At 45.3% G+C, this 18,454-nt stretch overlaps 1 long non-coding RNA gene across 1 annotated transcript in view; it reads right to left on the bottom strand.

The window, feature by feature from the left end:
- The window catches only part of LOC132646463 (uncharacterized), a 97,435-nt gene extending 80,105 nt beyond the window's left edge, over positions 1 to 17,330 (bottom strand). Inside the window, exon 1 of the long non-coding RNA XR_009584753.1 lies at positions 17,107 to 17,330. This is a non-coding gene — a long non-coding RNA (uncharacterized LOC132646463). The remainder of the gene's footprint in view (positions 1 to 17,106) is intronic.
- Between the last annotated feature and the right edge of the window lie 1,124 nt (positions 17,331 to 18,454).

Genomic DNA, 18,454 nt, shown 5'->3' with positions numbered 1-18,454 from the left:
TTCCAGTTCCATCTGCTGTCACTCTCAGGATCACTCCAGGTTCTGCAGGCTGAGATGTCATGAAGGGGATGTTGCAGCCTTGGCCAGTCCTTCTCCCCTCCTGCCCCTCTGCCCCTCTCCTGCAGATAGATAGCATCTGCTGCTGGGATGAAATGGAGGAGAGCAACCAAATGTTCTAGAAGATCCATGTACTCAAGATCTACCAATCTACCAAGACCCATCTCCTGTGTAAATCTCTGGTCTTGTTCCTGTTTCTCTTCACACACACACACACACACACACACACGTACACACACACACACACACACACACGTACACAAACACACACACACAGGCCTTCAAATTTTCAAGTGTTCTGTGATTCAGTTTTCTGTTGCTGCTGTAACAAACCTCATCAGTGGCCTCAAACAGCAAGCAAGCATTGCTTCATGGTGGTGGAGGTCAAGAATCTAAAGTGTGTGCACAGGGTCATCAAAAGTGCCAGCCAGCCAGGCAACATGGCTTCCAGGTGCTGAGGGGCAATCTATTCTGTTGCCTTCTCTGGGTTCTAGAGGACTTCTGTGTTCCATGATAGTGCTCCTCTCAGTGACCATGTTACTCAGCCTGTTTCCACCACCATGTACCTTTCTTGACCTTCCACCTTTCTCTTCTATCCTTTAAAGATCACACGGGTATCCCAGGATCCTCTCCCCATGTTTATCCCACTGAAAATGCTTGTGAGCCATCAAAACATCCCCAGATCCCTGGAATTGGGATTCAGACTTCTTGGGGAAAATAGGGTCTGGTCTATTTCTTCTGCTTACCACATTTTTTAAGACTTGAAGCATTAAACAAGGTGTAATGGTGGATTCCTTTAATCCCAACACTTGGAAGGCAGAGGCAGGCAGATCTCTGTGAGTTCAAAACCAGCATGATCTACACATTGAGCACAAGGACAGCTAAAGCCTACCTAGGGAGACCCTGCCTCATAAAACAAACAAACAAAGAAACAAACAAGAATCTTGAAGAACTATTTTAATAGTAATTACCTACCTGATACTCTCAACTTTCTCTCTCTTTTCTTTACCTTGTGGTCATGGTCACTTGCTTAGTTGTGAAGGTATCTCCTTTTCTTGAGCAATTAACAGGACTGAGAATGGTTCTGACACAGCACACGAACGCAAGTCCCCACACCTCCCTGCTGGTGGAAGGCCTCTTGGGAGCATTTAAGATCTACTGTTTACATTTCAATATATTACCCATACAGCTCATGTAATTTACATGTTAGGGAGTGAATTCCTTGAATTCTTCTATCCCAGGAAAATAGCAATATATTATTTTCTTAGACCGGGGTGTTCTGAGCCCTACTATCTTCTCCTAGCATTGAAACAACTCTCAAAGCCAAAAAGAGGAAAAAAAAAAGCCTCAATTTTCACTTTTCCTTCTTTTGCTCAGACACAATTATTTCAAAAATAGACTCCACTGTTTGTGTGGCTCTTGCATGTAGAAGACTCCTCTGTATATCTGAAAGGTATTCCCAGAATGGTAGAATTAAGGGCTGAATGGCATGGGTCATTTTTTTTGGATGATGAAGAGACCAAGAGAGGGAGTCCTCAAGATGAGGTTTGCATGGAAGCTGTCTGCTGCTTGCAGACAGCTCTCCTCAAGGAGACACTGTCCCCATTCTTCTCATACTTCTCCTCCATTCTTGCCTCCTTTCCTTTCATCATTTTTGCCTAGTTTTCCTTGACCTTCCTGCAAAGGCCAGGCCTCTCCGTGGGCCAACAGCATCATCTGGGGCCTGGCTGTTGCCATACCACCCTCCTCACAGCTGTGCACATTCTCTTCCCCAGAGCATTCCTTGGCAGGCCTGCGTGGAGAGGAAGCTTCAAGGTGAAAGCGCTTCCCCTCTCCCGCAGCAGATGCGATGAAAGAAGGCGTCCAGGAGGGATGTCTTCTATTCCTGTGTCCCTTTGCAACAAACTGGAAAACGGTTTGAAACTGTGATCCACTGAGGTGAGCCAGACACTGCGCTGGTTCTTCAGGACCAGAAGCCAGGAAAGGTATGTGTGTTCAGTGCCACAAAGACACAAGAAAGATTGGCAAATTCCTCTTCCTCAGAAACCAAGAGCTGGAGGTGAATCTGCAAAGCTTCCGTGGCGGAGGCAGGCTCCCATTTTCTCTTCCCTGCCAGCGGCACCACACATTTCATTCCTTTACGGCTAGCCTCATGTGTTTACGTCTGTGTTGACTTTGGATCCCCTCCCTGCTTCCACTCTGCGCCGTGATTGTTACCACAGGATTTCCCTGTAATTGGCACAGTTGTTCATCTCTGTGTTGCTTCCCGTGGAATGGAGACATGGCACCTCATGCAGAAACGAGCTCTTTATCCTAGTGAATGTTCCTCATTCCTGCCCATGAACAAAAAGCCAGTTTCCCACAATAGCACTGACTCTCACGCTGCCTGAACATCTGCTCTGCTTGCTGAGGCTGGGCTACATCTATGCCTCAGCCCATTCAGGCTGCTATCACAAACTACTGTAGACTGAGTCATCCCTAAACAATGGAGGACAGGAAGTGCAAGATCAAGGCACGAGAGAATCACATGTCTGATTAGGACCCAGAGATGGTAACTTCTGTCCTGTGCCCTCACAACTTAGAAAGCAGGAGTGTTCTAAGTTCCTTCATATGAACATGAATTCTGTTCACAGGGGATTCTACCCTCAGGACCTCGTTAGCCTAAGATCAATCATACTCCAAAAGCCTTACCTCATACTACAGCTGCCATGGGGGTCAGGCTATTCAACACACAAATGTGGGGAGGTGAGGGACACAAACATTCAAGCAGACTGCTTGGCCCAGGTAAGTGAGACGGAATTTTCTAGATTTGTTTATTCTAAGCAGAGCTCACCCTGGAGCTGAAAACAAAATTTAGGGCAGGCACCACGAGAAAAACCTATATAATCAACTAACCTGGGCGCATAGGGGCTTATAGAGAGTGAATGGCCAACGAGGACTCGTGCTTAGGACTATCATAGGCCCACTGCACATAAGTAACAATTGTGCAGTCGGGTCTTCTTGTGGGACTTCCAACAGTGGGAGCAGGGGCTGTCTCTGAGTCCTTTGCCTGCCTTTGGATCCTTTCCCCCTAACTGGACTGCTGTATCTGGCCTCAATAGGGGAAGATGCGCCTAGTCTTATGGCAACTTGATGTGCCAAGGCTGATTGAGATCCACAGGATGCCTCCTCTTTCTGAGAAGAAAGGAAGGAGGCATGGATGGGGAGGGGACTAGAAGGAAAGGAGGGAGGGTAAGCTACAATCCATTGGGATGTAAAGTAATTAATTTTTAATTAATTTTAAATTAATTAAAATTTTTAATTTTTAAAAAGTCCTAGGGTAGCCACAGAACACAGGCAGGCACTTTCCCCCACAGAACTTCTGGCTACCTTTTTGGATGGGGAAAAGAGAGATGAATTCCAAATGCACAAGCCATGCTGCCTCCTGCCTCCTGCCTTCTGCCTCCGAACCAGCCTGCACCTGAGTGCCTAGCTGGCTGCACACATTCTGACCAAATCACTAGTTCCCATAAGCACTTACACTTAAAACAATATAATGTTCAGAGGAAAACAGTGCTTTTGTGAGAGGTGTATGGATTAGAGTTAAAACATCACGGTAAACTCTGACTGGAATGGTTCGACTCATAGAGACCCAGAGTTGGGAGGTGTCTACTGAGTTTCCCAAGCTTTTTATCCCGGCCTCTTTACTGTAAGTGAGAAGCATTTTCTCACATGGGGATACCATCTTGACTCTGAGTCATTAAAGAGTCGGCCTTGATTTAGAGAATTGCTTTACGGGGAAAAAAAGGCATTTTGGCCCCATTCCTTCATGAAGGGTAGCTTAAGATATTTCCCGACAATATGTTCCAATGAAAAATAATGTTTAGACTGACCTATGTGCTGAAAAAACAAAAATGTGAATTTCATATAGTTTAACCGAAGGCTTTAAATTTTCCGGATTCATAGAAGCTTTTTTTTTTCCTTGTAAGCTGCCATTTAGATGCTAAGAATGGAACCTGGTGTCCCCTTGAAGAGCAGACAGTGTTCTTAACTGCTGAGCATCTCTACAGTCACCTTTAACATACTTAATCAACGGGATGTTAACATTAAACGGAGTTTGCAGGCCGCCCGCTCCTTTATGCTGTAGACAAGGAAGCTGAGATGCACAAAGGTGATATGGCTTGCTCCAGTCTACTGAGGCTCAGTCCAAAAGTCCCACTAGGATCTACGTGCCCCTCATTTTCACAGAGGGAGATTCTAAGGGGAATCTTCAGGAATCTCATCAGTACTTCTCCATTCAAGCCTTAAAATAGTGTTTCCTTGAGTTTTTCCAACAAGCTTAGAGACACCAAAAAGACTAATTGAGAGAAGATCTTTGAACTCTGGGCCTCAGTTTAGCTGCACAAACATCTATGTGCATGACCGTTTGTGGACACTCAGTGTTTCTTCAACAGCTGTCTCCACCTTACGTACACCGACCTCTGTTCCTCGCCAAACATGAACGGTTGTCACACTAAATCTGAAGGAAAGGCATTGGGAAACTCAACATCTATCCTGGGAACTTTCTCATGCAGGACTCTGTCGAGTTCTAAGTCGCAAAGCCCTCTAGTAGGCGACCACAGCATAGCCCACAGCTGGACACCCACAGCTGGATCCAAAAGGTCAAGGCAAGAGACCCTAAGGCAAACCTTCCAGATGTGGGAGACACATTGTGTACTAAACCAAAAAGCATAGGCACTCATCCCACATCCTGTCTAGAGCAGAGGAAGGGTCTGCCCACCAGGGAGGAAATATGGAGGTCGACCAATGGAGTTCTAGAGAAATATCTTTCGACCTTTGTTTCACCCTCCAAAAGAGCTATCCAACTACCTCAGAAAGTGAGTCTGTGTAGAAATGAGGCAACTTCAGATGTAAGTAGTTAAAGTATGGTCATCCGGGAGCAGAGAGAGCTATTAGACTCATATGAGTGCTACCCAAAAAAAAGAGCAAGGAGGACCGGGCACTGTAAGCATTCACACAGGGCAGACATAGAGAAAAGATAACTTTGCAAATACAAAGGCACAAGCCAAAAATTTTCTCAGGATAGCAGAAGCTGGAGTGACAAGAAAATTCATTCCCCAGAGGCTCCTGAGGAAGCATGGATCAGCCAACACCTTCAACTCAGACTTCTGGCCTCTGGTACATTAAATCAACAAATTTGCCCTGATTTAACATACCCAGCACATGATAATGCATCTGTCATGCAACAATTTTCCTGGAAAGATATGAGAAATTACCTGTGTACCCCAATGACGAGTCCAAGTAATGATACCATAAAGTCTAGCTTAGTGAACCAATGAATGTATAAGGGTTTCTTACAAGAATATGGGAGAAGGGTTACATACAGAAGCGTGAATGACTAAAAAGCAGCTATATCACCCAAATCTCACCCCAATATGAGTGGCAACTCATGAGAACTGTAAAGGTCTGAAGGTCTCTGTGTGACTTGCAGGCAGTTCTCCAGATCAGTGAATTTCCTCGGCAGTTAGGATTGTCTAGGTCCCCTCAGAAGTTCTTATTGCTTATATAACCCTGCAGAAATAGTCTTTTGTATCTGGTAAGTTTCAGGGACTCTCTGAGACTTGTGAGTTGTTTATTCACTTCAGCCCTTCCTGAGTATTTGTGGGCTCCTGACCTAATAGTGTGCAGTGGGAGAGGACAGGAATCCCTGTCTAAATTCCTTCAACCTAGAGCCAGTCACCTTCCTTCTTGTAGCTGCAGTCTAGTCTCCTCTACTGCAAATGAGAATCTTGAAGTTTTCAAATTTTGTAAAGACTACTCAGAGCCTGAGGCAGAAAACATTTATAAGAGAATGAAAACTAAGAGTAAGTCTCTGTAAATGAGTCTGAGGGGAGGAGGGTAGAGGCCCTGCCCAGCCTGCCTTCTTGGTTGCGACATGGAGTGAGCACTAAAACTCTCCGTTGTCCTTAGAGTAGACTGAAAAACATGTTCTGGAACTTCTGACATCCTTTGCAGCTATGAAGCTGATAGGGCTTTTCTTTGCCAGAAAAGTAAGTAATCCTATGTCCTGCTCTTGGATAAGAAGGGTTTAGGGGAGGAAGAGAGAAAGTGGAGAAAGAGAAGCAAAGAGGGTAAGGGGGAACAGGAAAAGGGGAGAAAGAAAGAATGATAGGTGAAGGAAGAGGAGGTAAGGGAGGCAAAGGAGGAGAATAAAGAGGATAAAGAAGAGAAAGGAGAAAGGGGAAGAGAAAGGGTAGTGAAGTGAAGGGGTGGAAGAAACAGAGGGGGGAGGTGGAGGAGGAGGAAAAAGGAGAAAAAAGGGAAGGAGGGGGAGGACAGGACAGGAAGAGGGAGAGGAAAAGGAGAAAAAGAGAAAGAAGGAAAGGAATAGGAGGAGGAATGTGGGAAAGGAGGGGGAGAACAAAGAATTTAAACAAGAGCTACAAGTTCGTTTTAATTTTTCTCCTTCTGCCCAAACTCTGACAACTCTCTTTACTGAGAGATTAGTTAACATGAGTTAACTAACCTAGACATTTATTACAAGAATTATTCAGCCATATCCCTTTTATGTCCCATCCTGTTAAAGTATCTTACAATGCAAACCATTTGTGCAGACCTCACCTGAGCAACAGACAAACAGGACAGAAGCCAGTCTCTGGGGTCCCACAGGTTGCTGGGGACAGCACTACTTGACAGCACTTGCTGCTTTCCACCTGGATATTGGTCTGTGAAAGCCAATGTGAAAGGTGCCAGCAAACCGCAGATATGGAGCAAGAACAAAAAGCCTCTTTTGTCCCAAGGGCTCAACATTAAAAAGCCTCCACCTCTTAGGTTGTAAGAAAAGCATTGCTCACTTCAAACTCTCAGCTGACATTTTCATGAGAAAACACATCATTTACTGCTTGCAGATCTTCAATGACCTAGAGAGGCAAACAGACCTCTCCTCTCCTCAGCCCACAGAACTGGACTGGCCACCGCCTTCCTCTCTCATCTCTGTATCCCAAAGGTGCTTAAAACATTCTTCTGTTCATTTATTTATTCGGAGTAACTTGGAGAACAAGTGTTGTGCCTTGATGCCATGTGGCTTTGCTCAGTGTCAGAACAAGGCAACTGCTATGCCTGAGCTGCACGGAGGGCTGTTAAGAGAAAGGTTCACTGAGGCTCAGAAAATCAACCAGCTGTTAGGTCGACCTAAGACTATTCTAATTCTTCCCAGGGTGCACCACTGCTCTGCATCATCCCCACCTCCCGTTTTATCTGTGAGGAGATTAACATCTCTTATCCAAAATGCTTGGGTCGAAAACATTTTGGATTCTTTATTCATAGTGTGGCTCAATTAAATATGCATAGTAAAGTAAGTTGGTGTGGGACCTCAATCTAAATATAAAATGGATGTCTTATGAATGCTTTATAAGCACAGCCTGGTAGGGGTTTCTGTCATATATACAGTGTGCCTGTCTGTGTTTGAACCATGAGCCATCAAGGACATCCAGTGGGACTTTGCTGCCGTGGAATCCCACCTGCCTTCAGAGAGCTTCAGATTGGGGTTTTCAGGTTAGGGGTGCCAGACCCGTTCCAGTCTCTCAGAACTTGAGGTGCATTTTACAGCATCGTGTCATATCTGAGGCTTTATAGATTCTGCGATGCAGTTGTTTCATATAACATATGAACTGAGACATCCCAGCCAGTGACATTCCCACACATTCACAACGGCTGCCCTACATTTATTAGAGAACAGGTTCTATCACGTTTCCTTAGACAGTGGATGGAATGGCTTGTGGGTGGCCTTTACACCCTCAGGAAAGCCAGCACACATACTGTACTAGCCATCGCTGGTGTCTCTCAATCATCTACACAGCGAGTCTGGCAGTCTGTCCGGCTTCTCCACTCACAGGCACTGCTGTCCACACTCTCACATGCTCTCTTACTCTAGGTCTTCCTGTGAGCACAACCAAGCAAGCATCTTGCAGCATCCCATCCCTCATCTCCAGGCTTTCTCCCAAACCACAGGCATCTCTTCTGAAATGTTGTTGGTTATCTCTTGGCCTAGTCAGAAAATACCAAAGGAAGGCTCCCAAGTATTGTTAAAAATGTATATGTTTTTGACAAGTGTCTTGTTTTGTCCCTGTGTGCATGGGGTTCTCCTGAGTACAGGCCAGGGCAATAGGTCTTGAGGACCACCTGGCCCAGGCTGACTGTGCTTCACTATTGATTCCAAGACTCCTGCAAATGGAAAAATGGGAAAAGGTGTCCTGTGACATGGTGGCATGTGATCTAAGCCCTGAGATCTCTGTAACCTTCTTGACATAGTCTTCACCCAGTTCAGGCTTCTTCCTCCTCAGTTCTCAGCTCAGGGGTTTGTCCCTATCAGGCTCTTAGGTCTATGGAATCTCAGATCTTAGTTAATTTTTTTATTACTATTTATTTAAAGGTTCTGAGGTAGAGTCTCATAGATAGGGTCCCAGGCTGGCCTTGAGTTCCTGGTCCTCCTGCCGCAGCCTCTCTAACACTGAAATCACAGACTGGCTCAGTATGTAATTATGCACACAGAGGTGTGGTTACACTGCCTCAGGAGGAACAGATGACGCATGGAAAGAACACATGCATGAATTTCTGATAGAATTTTCATGCAAACACAACCGTACTGCAGGGACATTCTGCTCTGGCTTGGAGAACAGACATGATCCTCACTGGGTCACTTATTCATTCATTCATTCAGCAGATGCCTGCTGTGAACCATTAAGAGTGTACATTTGGGTGGGAGGCATGCACAAGTAAATGCATGCAATGTGATTTCGTATGCTTACCATGGAGTGTTGTATTAAAACCAGGAAGATAAAGCAGGCAAGAGTTATAAAGAAACTCCTGCAGACATGGCTGCCAGGCAGACTTTCCTGAGCAAGTGTCACCCGAACTAAAAGTTAAGTGTGCAGAGGAAGGCCAAGAGGTAGCTGATGGGAAAGCTGTCCAGGTAGGGGCAGACCTGGGCAACGGCGAATCCAATGTAGCTGAGGGGCTGTGGAAGGGTTAATGTGACAGAAACTCTGTGAACAAGAAGGGTTGTCGCACCAGATGTCAGGGTGCCCATGGATATAGCCTGGAAAGCCACTGGGACCTTCTGGACTGTTAAGCCGATTCCATTGTACACTCCAGAGACTTCTGTCTTCATCATGCTGTCCTCTTCAGTGATTTTAGGCGTTACACTGAGTTAGTGAATAGATAAGATACGCAACCCACTTCCCGCACCTGGCCACCATTCACTCAAATCCCTGCCTACCCAAAGCTCTGGACATGGGCATTTGAGTTTTAAAATACTTTCTCACAACCCATACTGAACAAGAGGGGTGCACAGGGAGAGGTGGTTATACAAAGAAACATCTAAAATCTCTTTAGTCATGGCCTAGTCACTCTTCCCCAGGCCTGCATGAAACTTCAGCGAGTCTCTCACGAATATGTGACCTCAGATCCTGATGAGATACTTGGAAAAGATGCAGCATATGAGGACAGTGTGGACAAGAGGGATGGGCAGACATCAAAACTGATCTGTCCCAGGTGGCACAAAGAACCTGTAAAAGGGTTAGCCCTGGAGGAGGAACTGTTCACTGGCCCAGTCTGTCCCACCCTGTCTGTCAAGCATGGAGAGAATCTCTCATTCCAGTGAAAAGCGCTCTCCAGCAGGCTGGAAACTGGGCAGACCCATGTGTGAGGTGATGAAGGAGGCCATGAGAGTTGAGCTCTTAGCCTCTGTCACCATGCTGGTACCCAGGCTCATGTGTCCTTTCAGTTTACAAATCCTTCTAAACCAGTGGTTCTCAACTTGTGGGTCTCAACCCCTTTGAGAATCAAACAGTCCTTTCATAGGGCTTGCCTAAGACATTGGAAAACACAGACACCTACATTATGATTCACAACAGTAGCAGATTACAGTTGTGAAGTAGCAATGGAAATAAGTACGTGGCTGTGGGTCACTACAAAAGGTATTAAACATGTGTTAAAGGGCTGCAGCTTTGGGAAGGATGACAACCATTGTTCTAAACAAACCCAAATTTCTAAATCTATAATTAGTAGCCCCAGTTTGACTCTGATCCTATCTGGAGACTACTTGTTCTGAGGCCAATGATTATATTACCCTGTGAGATAGCTACTGCTGTGAGCTGACCAATGACAGTGTGATATTTTCAGTGACTGAAACATAATGTCTGAAAATTATGCATTTTATGGCTTTTAAAAGTTCTCTCAGGCTGGAGTGATGGCTCAGAGGTTAAGAGCACTGGCCATTCTTCCAAAGGTCCTGAGTCCAATTCTCAGCAACCATGTGGTGGCTCATAACCATCTATAGTGAGATCTGGTGCCCTCTTCGGGCGAGCAGGCACACATGCAGACAGAACACTGTATACATAATAAATAAATAAATCTTTTTTTAAGTTCTATCTAAAATAGTTTAGAAGTTTTGTCCTTTATTAATTTTATGTAGGGACTAGCAAGACAGACAGCTCAGCAGGCACTTGTTGCCAAATTTGACAATATTAGAATTGGATGCCTGGGACTCACATGATGCCAGGCAAGACCCAAGACTCCCAAATGGTCCTCTGACCTCCACGCACATGCTACAGCACACACACACATGCACTCACACACTAAAAGTAATATATAAGTAATAAAAATATAAAAGTCATGAAAACATTTTAACTTTACAGAGGCCACAAACGCCTGCAGCCAGAGTAAGAGAAACAGGCCAGATTTTTTTTGGATCAGGTTGTTGGGGAGAAATGGAGGGGGACCATATGTGAAGAGATGGCTGGAACTGAATGGCAGTTGGTACGGGGCATGTAGAAACCTGTTGCCGTGGAAACGCCCTGGTATTTGAACCCTTGGTTATCAGAAAGCAGCACTACTTCCAAGGGATTAGGAGGTGTGGCTTTGTTGGAGTGGGCGTGGCCTTGTTAGAGAACCTGTGTCACCGGGGGTGGGCTTTGGGGTTTCAAAAGCCCAAGTCCCATGTCTTTCTCTTCCAGCTGCTTATGGATCCGGATGTGGAACTTTTAGTTACCTCTCCAGCATCATGTCCTTTTGCACACTGCTGTGCTCGCTGCCATGATGACAATGGACTAAACCTCTGAAATTGTAAGCAAGCCCCATTTAAAGTCTTCCCTTTAAAAGAGTTGTCAGGGGTCTTCCTTCAGCAATTCTTGGACTCTTACAGGGACAGGGGCTGCTCGGCAGTTATGAGTACACACTGCTCTTCCGGACCTAAGTTCTGTGCCCATCACCTGTTACTGCTAGTAATTCCTTTTCCATGGATCCAATGCCCTCTTCCGGCCTCAGGAGGAGCCTGCACTCCTGTATACATATCCACCCACATACCCAAAAGTAAAGTTAAAGAAGCTGTGATGACCAGGAACGGTGCCTTACTATGTAAACTAGAGGGAGGAAAGAGGCAAGAACATCATGAGCCTTGAATGAATAGCAAAATCTGCTCTCAAAATTAAAGAGAAAGAAAGGGGGTAAAAAGAACAGTATTGTGTTATGTGGCAGAGAGCTATACCTAGACAAGAAATAAAAATTTTAATTACAAATTTAAATAAAACATATAACTTTGAAAATAATTAGCCAGTCACAGTGGCACACACCTGTAATTCCACCACTCCAGGAAGCAGAGGCAGGCAGATCTCTGTGAGTTTGAGGCCAGCCTGATCTACAGAGCGAGTCCAGGTCAGTCAAGGGTACACAGAGAAACCCTGCCTCGATAAAACCAAAATAATAATAATAAATTACAATCATCAGACATATATATATATATCAATATATGTAGATATATATATATAAAACCAATAGGTGTTTGATAGAGTTGCAAAGGAATTTGATGGGAAGATGAGAATCTTTTTGAACCATTGTTACTATAAAAACTAAATCTCCATACACAGACCTAAAGGTAAAAGGTAAAATTAGAAAACTTCATTCCAAAACTTTTGGTATACCCCTCTTTCAATCAACCCCACCCTCAGAGCCAGACAACCAAGAACCTGTCACAATAGTTTTGCTTGTTTTCATTTCGACTTGTTTTAGAATGCCATGTAGAAGAGAATCACACATTTATTCTTTTATGTCTGGCTTCTTTCTGTTAGCACCAGGCCTTTGAGATCTATCTGTGTTCTCAGGACTCATGAAATGTGCTCCTTTTTACTGCCCAGTTGTACTCCCTGCTGTGAGTGGAATGTTGAGCTGTTCACAAGCTTGAACTTGAACCGTAAGTTTGGGCTCCCATGAGAAAGGCTGCTGTGAGCGTCTGACCCCAGGCCCTGAGTGTACTTACACCTCCTCAGCTGGGTAAAAACACCTGTTCAGGAAGAAAGGCAAGTGCTTAACTTCCTAAGGACCTGACCTGCTGTTTTCCAAAAGGAAAGAACTGAGATTACAAGGGGAGCTTGAGCTGTCTAGTTCTAGGCATTCAATACACAAAATCTGAGGAAACATATGTTTTCATAACAAACAAACAAACAAGCAACACTCCTCGGCTTGTTACTGAGAGGGAGAGCTGGCGCAGAGTAAATCGAATGCCCATGGCCAGAGCCCTAGCTCCTTGGCATCATTTCAAAACATCTTCCAGGCAGGAGATGATTATTTTCTTCCCTTGCAAGTCCACATTCCTCGCTCACGCTCTCAGCCTCTGATAGAGAGTGGCAAATATTTAGGAAAGGAAAGAAACACTAGAGACCATTCTGTACTTGGACCAAGCCTTCCCGCCACCCCAAGCATTTCCGTTTTATGTGAATACTTGATTCATACTCACATCATTTGTTTAACTTTGTCAGCAGTGGACTGGTCACATTTCCACAAATGCTGGGGGACCAGCTAGTGACCATGGAGCCTTGGGAAGCAGGGCTGCCTGTAAAGCCTTCATGGTCCCTGTCAGCCTTGAGACCACACAGACCCAGGCACACAGGGCTCTTACCCAGTCAACACAGGAAAGAGAGTGAGGAAAATGGTGAAGAGAATGAGCTGAAGACTGGGGCACTTCTCCCTACAGTTGGTGATTTGAGAGCCAGATTTAACAAGGGGCTGCAAGGGCAAGTTCAGCCTCCCAGGGACTGGAGCAAGGGTCCCAGCACCATGCCCTGCAGAAACCCAAGCTCCTGCCTGAAGCCCAGATTCCCTTGGCTACAAGAAAGTTATGCAGCTCCAGGCTAGCCCCTCTTCCTTTTATGAAAGCAACTCTGCCTCTGTGGTTCCCCTAGACTGACAGCTTTCTGCATCTGTAGGCCCCAGCGAGTGAATCTGGCTGGCTGAGGGTTAAAAATATTAAGGTCTGGGCATGGTAGCATGCACCTGCAATCCCAGATGTTGACGAGGTAGGATTACACAAGTTTTCCCAGACACTGTCTCTAATAAAATTTTTAAATGGGTTTTTTGTTTGTTTTGTTTTGTTTTTGAGACAGGGTTTCTCTGTGTAGCCTTGGCTGTCCTGGACTTGCTTTGTATACCAGGCTGGCCTTGAACTCACAGAGATCCGTCTGTACATAGCATCATGTAATTCTGGGTGTTATGAGACAGCTAGAGAGGATTTCAAGTCTATGGGAAACAATGGGTTTTACGCAGATAAAGGTCTGCTACTTCTGATGGGCTTGGGTTAGAACTGATGTTTCCTAACGCCATGGCTCCCCATCAGGCCATGCCTCATCTCTTTTCCCCTTCTCCTTCCCTAGTCAGAGCCATGGAGATTTGACATGTAGAGAGATGGACATCAGGAGCCTGGGAAGCAGGATGCTCTGAAGCATAAGAGTTGTGTTACAAAGAAGCCAGGCAGGCTGATGTGGCACAGAAGGGCAGAGGGGCATGATGGCAGGTGTAGGACAGACAGGGCCAGCTCCCAGGAAGATACTCCAGAAAAAGTTCTTGATTCTTCCTGAGAAAATCTTTAGTGAGAGAATCTCTAATCTCTATTTAGGGGCTTTCAGAAGATGCTTGGTAGGGAGGAGGCTGGGAAGGGGGAAAGGAGAGGGAGGGAGGGGGAGGCACCAGCACCAACTGGTAACCACTGGGATAGTTAACTATGATTAGAAAATGTTAAATAGAAAATTCCAGAAATACTGAGCTTACACATTTTCCAATTTCATGCCATTCTCAGTAGTCTAGCCTGTCTAACCTGCACCATCTCAGTCTGTAGAGTATCCACCCCGTATACACCACCCACCCAATAGGATAGTCACCAGACAATCACCCAGGTGGTCAGAGCCGTTGCTGAAACACCACAGTGCATGTGTTTAAGCAATTCTTACTTTTCTTAATAATGACCCCAAAGTTCAAGAGAAACTATTCAAAGGAGCCACCAGCATATATAACAATCTTGATGCATGGTGGTCCTGCAGATTGTACAGAAAAGAACATACGGCTCAGCAGTTGAGAGCATTTGCTACTCTCCCAGCGGATCAGAGTTCAGATCCAAGCACTTTCTCAGGCTCTTGTAACACAGCTCCTGAGGATCCACTGCCTCTTCTGGACTTCCATAGGCACCAACACACACACACACACACACACACACACACACACACACACTTTCTTTTTAAAGAAGGAGAAAACAACAAACTACATAGGGCTTTGATACCGTTGGAGGCCCCGGACAGCCACTAATGGCTTGGAGCTGCTTCTCCAGCAGATCTTCAGGGATTAATACAATCCAGATGGAAGGCGACGGTATGAATTAGGAACAGAAAAAAATCTGAGGACCTTCTGGAACCAGATTAGACAGGAACCAGCAATCGGTGATCAAAGAAGTAGAATGGGAAGAGTCGGGAGGGCAGCTTACATAACAGGGGATTGGGCAGGGCTATTAACCTAGACATGAAGTAAAGAAGGAGATGGGATTTGGAAGGCACCTAGTGAGGGCATCCTCTGGGCAGAGTGAGTTGGAGAAGCTACAGGCGTGGAATTCCTGGGAAATTGCCTGAGAAGCTGCTGTAACTAAGGATCTTGAGAGTGGAGAGAGATCAGGGCTGATGACTTGGAGGGGTACAGTCCCTTGTCAGGGTCTTCCTCAGGGGAGGGCGTCTCCTCCAGACTGTGTCTACCCGCACTTGAAAAACAATTATTATTTTTAGCACATCTCAGAGGTAGATGAGAAAAATGGATCACCTCTAAGATTTTCATTACGTTCATTCTAAAATTATACTCTCCTGATTTCCAAGGACTTCCAAGGCTCGGTGTTGATATATGGCCACATAACTTCACCCTCTGTATATAATGCTGAATGACTTACACCTCATCCAGGGCTCGTGTGTGACAAAGGATGTCAAACAGAAATAGAACATGCACCTCCTGCATCTGGGGATGAAACCTTACAGAAGATTCCAGGGGTCGAAATAAATAATCCCCACGGTTTCTGGAAGGGAGCTCTGCAGGGCAGGAGGGCCATTGCAGATTTATGTCTGTGTCTTCCAGGCAGCGGGCGAGCCACAGTCCAGGGGCCGGCTGAGAAGTGGGAGGTCTAAGGAAACCTTGCTGCAAAGTGACAGCTGGTCCCCGGGCTGTGACTCCCAAGTACCTCCCAGACCATGCACCAAATGTTCCTACTTTCCAGGCTTTGTAGCCTCTGCTCTCTCTGCTGGACGCGGAGCTTGAGGTTTATTGGAATGGTATTTTCCAACAACCATTCAAGTCTGATACCAAGGGCATCAAGACACACTTCTATTGTTGAGAACAAAATTCTCCTGGATGCTCTGCATGCCCAGGGCTTGGCCCCAGAAGACTGTACTCCAGGAAAGAACGCTTCCCCACACTTTCCCTCCTTCCTTCTTTTCTCTCCTTCTCTCTACTTTCCTCCTTCCCAAGTTTTTCCACAAGAATCTCCCTCTGTGCATAATCGTATAGTTTACCTTTTAGGATCTTGATTTTTGCTTTCAAAATGAAGATGTCAGACCAAATTCTCCTCAAACTGTTACCTGGATTCTGAGTTAGTAAGCCCAGGCGGGGTTCAGAGCCTGCATTTATAACAAGCCTTCAGTTAATTTCACTGTGAATTCCACTTTACACAGGAGAAAGAATCATGGATGGCAGAAAAGCTTCATGTGTGGGATTCCCTTTGCTATGTTGGAGCTTCACATTGGCCCGCATGAGCAATATTTACAACCTCGGTGGAGCCAGAGTAGACAAGAAAAATCCTTTCAAAACAAGTGGTCAAACCTTTACCTTCAGAGAAACTCATGACCCTGGTCTTTCTTACACCTGAATGTTTCAAAATTTCTGGGGTATCTGTTTAATGGGGACCACATCTCAAAAGACATTCATGGATGGCAAATGAACTCATTGCTAATGATGTATCCTGGATGAACACCTAAAGCAGGCAAACAAAGGAAACACAGAAATCCTGAAGACAAGAGTCAACAAAGTACAAAGTAAAAAAAAAATAATAATAATTTTAGATGATCACTAAAACAGAGTCTGTTCATAGAAAAGCTGATAGATTTCTGTAAGCATAAGTTCAGTCCTATTAAACAAAGAAACAAAGTCTCATAAAATAGGAATATAGGCCCCAGCTAGAGACATGCCGCAGAGGTTAACAGTTTGCTCTGTTCTTCCAGAGGGCCTGAGTTCAGTTCCCAGAACCCTTGTCAAAGTTGCAGGCCTTGTTACCCCAAGAGTGCTACATTCTTCTGTCTTCCACAGGTATCAGCACTCACTCCGCGCATGTGCGTGCACACACACGCACACACACGCACACACACACACACACACACACACACACACGCACACACACACACACACACACACACACACACAAACTTTAATTTTTTTTAAAAGAAAACCTTAAAAAGAAATTTGAAATATCTGCAAAACCCTGAGAATCTGTGCATTTGAGCCCTCCCGCTCCTTACCTGGCATATAACCCCAGCTCAGGGAAAGCAGCTCAATTCCAGGAAGACACCCCCAGCCACCAAACTCTTTCTCCATTCAGATCTTGGTCTGCGGGCAGATGTGCCCCCCCAGGGGGGTGCAAACACTCTCACCCCTCCTCTAGTTCTGTGTTCTGGAAATTGCTTTCAACTGAAAAACGAGCCTGAGCAGCCCATTACTTACTGGTTGTTGTAGCCAGTTCTTAGACCGTGTTCCGAGAGAACTGGGAACCATAGTCTCAGGTTTTCAGCCTCTTATTCAAGAATGAACTAAAAGCCCACACATATTGCAAACTCAGCAGCAAACCTTATTTAAGGCAAAGCAATAGATAGAACTGGAAGTACGCCGTGAAGACGGGCAGCGTGGGAATGAGGACACTCAAGGCCCCGGAGATTGTTTGGAGCGTCCTTCTGCAGGATTCAAGAGAAGAAGGGCTTGGGTGTGGGGGAGGAGGATGCAATTGGGCAATTCCCTATTTTGACTGAGAGGCTTGGATTACGGAAGGCGGTGCTCACTGCTGGCATCCCATCAGCAATGCCCACACCTAATTTGAATAACATGCACACTGAATTATGCATAGGCATGAGATAGTGAAGACAAAATTCTCTCTAAAAACTCGTCTCTAGAACATAATTTTTCTTATAGCACATACATCCAAAATCAGTCTAGGCGGAACCAGCCCATTCCCCATAGTTTCTAGATTGTGTTCCGGGATTTGACTAGAAACAGAATTTTAACAGGCAGCTGCTCAGGGGGTAATTTATTTCCATTGTTTAGAGCAGGTGTATGCACAGCTCTGGGCATGCAAGGGAGAGGCTTAGTTTGCTAACAGCTCGCTGGAAGCATTATTCAGGAGGAGGGTATGAACAGGCCAAGCCAAGCGGAGTCTTAGGCTGCTAGGCTATCCCCTATGGTTGTGTGCTTCAGGTCACCTTTTCCTCTTTCTTTGAGGATGGCAGTCTTGTTGTCCCTTGTGGGATACACTTGTCTCATACAGTTCATCCTGTTTTGTAGCGCTAATAATTGTGGGGAGGTACAACCCTGGACACTGTTCCTTCCTCGTGGTCAGAGATGGAAGTTCCAAAACAGAAGTGTTTGAGCCATGGACATATGTAATATTTAAAGTCAAGCAACTAGCTAATATCAGGGCAGAGCGGGAAGAACCTCAGCATGTGCCACAGGCAAGGCTCTGCCAATGTCCTGAGCATAGCAAGGTGGGGAAGCTTTGGCAATGCCATAGAAAATTCAATAAAGTGATGTATATTTAGGATTGTGATCCAACTCTTCTGTGCACGCTACAAATAAAACTTTCTTCACTGGAACAAAAAAAAAGAAATCAATAAAGGGAGGGCAGCATGGGGGATTCAGAACTACAGAAAGGTCTTTTAAAAGGTGAACAAAAAGCATTTCTTATGGTAGTGACAGAAGCAGAATCAAGAGGGGAGAAAGCTGAGACTTCAGAGGTAGCATGTAAATGGCTGTATTAGTTTCCTGTCTCGTTGCTGTAACAAAATATCTGAGAGGAGCAAGA

This window comes from Meriones unguiculatus, chromosome 11 (genome assembly GCF_030254825.1).
Source record: "Meriones unguiculatus strain TT.TT164.6M chromosome 11, Bangor_MerUng_6.1, whole genome shotgun sequence".
NCBI classification, from domain to species: Eukaryota; Metazoa; Chordata; class Mammalia; order Rodentia; family Muridae; genus Meriones; species Meriones unguiculatus.
Note: the sequence above shows the minus strand (reverse complement) of the source record. Positions and strands in the feature narration are given on the sequence as shown.